The sequence below is a fragment of the Coregonus clupeaformis genome, unplaced genomic scaffold (genome assembly GCF_020615455.1).
Source record: "Coregonus clupeaformis isolate EN_2021a unplaced genomic scaffold, ASM2061545v1 scaf0170, whole genome shotgun sequence".
Lineage (NCBI taxonomy): Eukaryota > Metazoa > Chordata > Actinopteri > Salmoniformes > Salmonidae > Coregonus > Coregonus clupeaformis.
Window position 1 is genome coordinate 307,501 of NW_025533625.1, and position 5,000 is coordinate 312,500.

At 44.3% G+C, this 5,000-nt stretch overlaps 1 protein-coding gene across 4 annotated transcripts in view; it reads right to left on the reverse strand.

Annotated features, from left to right (window-relative positions):
* The window catches only part of LOC121562231 (amyloid-beta A4 precursor protein-binding family B member 2-like), a 112,363-nt gene that overhangs the window by 33,441 nt on the left and 73,922 nt on the right, over window positions 1-5,000 (reverse strand). The window lies entirely within an intron of this gene.

Below are 5,000 nucleotides of genomic sequence, written 5' to 3' on the forward strand. Positions count from 1 at the left end.
TCACACATTACATCATCAGACAGAGACAGACAGCCAGACAGACAGACAGTCAGATAGACAGAGAGACAGACACATGCATTACAGTTGGACTGAGAGACGTTATCAATAGATAGATTCTACATACAGTACCAGTCAAAAGTTTGGACACACCTACTCATTCCAGGGTTTTTCTTTATTTTTTGACTATTTTCTACATTGTAGAATAATAGCGAAGACATCAAAACTATGAAATAACACATATGGAATCATGTAGTAACCAAAAAAGGTGTTAAACAAATCCAAATATATTTTAGATTTTAGATTCATCAAAGTAGCCACCCTTTGCCTTGATGACAGCTTTGCACACTCTTGGCATTCTCTCAACCAGCTTCACCTGGAATGCTTTTCCAACAGTCTTGAAGGAGTTCCCACATATGCTGAGCTCTTGTTGACTGCTATTCCTTCACTCTGCGGTCCGACTCATCCCAAACCATCTCAATTGGTTTGAGGTCGGGGGATTGTGGAGGCCAGGTCATCTGATGCAGCACTCCATCACTCTCCTTCTTGGTCAAATAGTCCTTACACAGCCTGGAGGTGTGTTGGGTCATTGTCCTGTTGAAAAACAAATGAAGGCCTGATTCTGCTCTGAACAGTTGATGTTGAGATGTGTCTGTGACTTGAACTCTGTGAAGCATTTATTTGGGCTGCAATTTCTGAGGCTGGTAACTCTAATGAACTTATCCTCTGCAGCAGAGGTAACTCTGGGTCTTCCATTCCTGTGGCGGTCCTCATGAGAGCCAGTTTCATCATAGCGCTTGATGGTTTTTGTGACTGCACTTGAAGAAACTTTCAAAGTTCTTGAAATGTTTTGGTTACTACATGATTCCATATGTGTTATTTCATAGTTTTGATGTCTTCACTATTATTCTACAATGTAGAAAATAGTAAAAATAAAGAAAAACCCTTGAATGAGTAGGTGTGTCCAAACTGGTACTGTACATAACACCAGGGAGAAACCTAGACAGCCATGGACTCATTGTACATAGAACCCTGAACCCAGACAGATAGAACCCTGAACCCTGAACCCAGACAGATAGAACCCCTGAACCCTGAACCCAGACAGATAGAACCCTGAACCCAGACAGAACCCTGAACCCAGACAGACAGAACACTGAACCCAGAGAGATAGAACCCTGAAACCTGAACCCAGACAGACAGAACCCTGAACCCAGACAGATAGAACCCTGAACCCTGAACCCAGACAGATAGATCCCTGAACCCAGACAGACAGAACCCTGAACCCAGACAGAAAGAACCCTGAACCCAGACAGATAGAACCCTGAACCCAGACAGATAGATCCCTGAACCCAGACAGACAGAACCCTGAACCCAGACAGACAGAACCCTGAACCCAGACAGATAGATCCCTGAACCCAGACAGACAGAACCCTGAACCCAGACAGACAGAACCCTGAACCCAGACAGATAGAACCCTGAACCCTAAACCCAGACAGGCAGAACCCTGAACCCAGACAGATAGAACCCTAAACCCTGAACCCAGACAGATAGATCCCTGAACCCAGACAGACAGAACCCTGAACCCAGACAGATAGAACCCTGAACCCAGACAGATAGATCCCTGAACCCAGACAGACAGAACCCTGAACCCAGACAGACAGAACCCTGAACCCAGACAGACAGAACCCTGAACCCAGACAGACAGAACCCTGAACCCAGACAGATAGAACCCTGAACCCAGACAGACAGAACCCTGAACCCAGACAGATAGAACCCTGAACCCAGACAGACAGAACCCTGAACCCAGACAGACAGAACCCTGAACCCAGACAGACAGAACCCTGAACCCAGACAGACAGAACCCTGAACCCAGACAGATAGAACCCTGAACCCTGAACCCAGACAGATAGATCCCTGAACCCAGACAGACAGAACCCTGAACCCAGACAGACAGAACCCTGAACCCAGACAGACAGAACCCTGAACCCAGACAGACAGAACCCTGAACCCAGACAGACAGAACCCTGAACCCAGACAGACAGAACCCTGAACCCAGACAGACAGAACCCTGAACCCAGACAGACAGAACCCTGAACCCAGACAGACAGAACCCTGAACCCAGGCAGAGTCAGTATACCAGAGGTGTGAAGAGAGAGCAGCTGTTTCAACAGAGAGGACCCTAAACAGAGAGCCAGTAACAGCTATAGGTTACACCACGTGCTCCAACGTGACGAACAGAGAACATCAAAGCGTTGTCTTATGGTTGCATTGTGGTTGTGGTATGGTTTGTGATGATGAGGAAGCAACAGTGTCTGAGTTGGACACACACAAGGCTGGCACACTATTCCCTATGTAGTGCACTACTTTAGACCAGAGGTCTATGTGGCTAACCCTATGGGCTCTGGTCAGACATAGTGTACTATCCAGGGAATAGGGTGATTTGGAACACACTAGGTCTCAGGTTAGATAGATACTATCCAGGGAATAGGGTGATTTGGAACACACTAGGTCTCAGGTTAGATAGATACTATCCAGGGAATAGGGTGATTTGGAACACACTAGGTCTCAGGTTAGATAGATACTATCCAGGGAATAGGGTGATTTGGAACACACTAGGTCTCAGGTTAGATAGATACTATCCAGGGAATAGGGTGATTTGGAACACACTAGGTCTCAGGTTAGATAGATACTATCCAGGGAATAGGGTGATTTGGAACACACTAGGTCTCAGGTTAGATAGATACTATCCAGGGAATAGGGTGATTTGGAACACACTAGGTCTCAGGTTAGATAGATACTATCCAGGGAATAGGGTGATTTGGAACACACTAGGTCTCAGGTTAGATAGATACTATCCAGGGAATAGGGTGATTTGGAACACACTAGGTCTCAGGTTAGATAGATACTATCCAGGGAATAGGGTGATTTGGAACACACTAGGTCTCAGGTTAGATAGATACTATCCAGGGAATAGGGTGATTTGGAACACACTAGGTCTCAGGTTAGATAGATACTATCCAGGGAATAGGGTGATTTGGAACACACTAGGTCTCAGGTTAGATAGATACTATCCAGGGAATAGGGTGATTTGGAACACACTTAGGTCTCAGGTTAGATAGATACTATCCAGGGAATAGGGTGATTTGGAACACACTAGGTCTCAGGTTAGATAGATACTATCCAGGGAATAGGGTGATTTGGAACACACTAGGTCTCAGGTTAGATAGATACTATCCAGGGAATAGGGTGATTTGGAACACACTAGGTCTCAGGTTAGATAGATACTATCCAGGGAATAGGGTGATTTGGAACACACTAGGTCTCAGGTTAGATAGATACTATCCAGGGAATAGGGTGATTTGGAACACACTTAGGTCTCAGGTTAGATAGATACTATCCAGGGAATAGGGTGATTTGGAACACACTTAGGTCTCAGGTTAGATAGATACTATCCAGGGAATAGGGTGATTTGGAACACACTTAGGTCTCAGGTTAGATAGATACTATCCAGGGAATAGGGTGATTTGGAACACACTTAGGTCTCAGGTTAGATAGATACTATCCAGGGAATAGGGTGATTTGGAACACACTTAGGTCTCAGGTTAGATAGATACTATACAGGGAATAGGGTGATTTGGAACACACTAGGTCTCAGGTTAGATAGATACTATACAGGGAATAGGGTGATTTGGAACACACTAGGTCTCAGGTTAGATAGATACTATACAGGGAATAGGGTGATTTGGAACACACTAGGTCTCAGGTTAGATAGATACTATCCAGGGAATAGGGTGATTTGGAACACACTAGGTCTCAGGTTAGATAGATACTATACAGGGAATAGGGTGATTTGGAACACACTAGGTCTCAGGTTAGATAGATACTATCCAGGGAATAGGGTGATTTGGAACACACTAGGTCTCAGGTTAGATAGATACTATACAGGGAATAGGGTGATTTGGAACACACTAGGTCTCAGGTTAGATAGATACTATACAGGGAATAGGGTGATTTGGAACACACTTAGGTCTCAGGTTAGATAGATACTATCCAGGGAATAGGGTGATTTGGAACACACTTAGGTCTCAGGTTAGATAGATACTATACAGGGAATAGGGTGATTTGGAACACACTAGGTCTCAGGTTAGATAGATACTATCCAGGGAATAGGGTGATTTGGAACACACTAGGTCTCAGGTTAGATAGATACTATACAGGGAATAGGGTGATTTGGAACACACTAGGTCTCAGGTTAGATAGATACTATCCAGGGAATAGGGTGATTTGGAACACACTAGGTCTCAGGTTAGATAGATACTATCCAGGGAATAGGGTGATTTGGAACACACTAGGTCTCAGGTTAGATAGATACTATCCAGGGAATAGGGTGATTTGGAACACACTAGGTCTCAGGTTAGATAGATACTATCCAGGGAATAGGGTGATTTGGAACACACTTAGGTCTCAGGTTAGATAGATACTATACAGGGAATAGGGTGATTTGGAACACACTTAGGTCTCAGGTTAGATAGATACTATACAGGGAATAGGGTGATTTGGAACACACTAGGTCTCAGGTTAGATAGATACTATACAGGGAATAGGGTGATTTGGAACACACTAGGTCTCAGGTTAGATAGATACTATACAGGGAATAGGGTGATTTGGAACACACTTAGGTCTCAGGTTAGATAGATACTATCCAGGGAATAGGGTGATTTGGAACACACTAGGTCTCAGGTTAGATAGATACTATCCAGGGAATAGGGTGATTTGGAACACACTTAGGTCTCAGGTTAGATAGATACTATACAGGGAATAGGGTGATTTGGAACACACTAGGTCTCAGGTTAGATAGATACTATCCAGGGAATAGGGTGATTTGGAACACACTAGGTCTCAGGTTAGATAGATACTATCCAGGGAATAGGGTGATTTGGAACACACTAGGTCTCAGGTTAGATAGATACTATCCAGGGAATAGGGTGATTTGGAACACACTA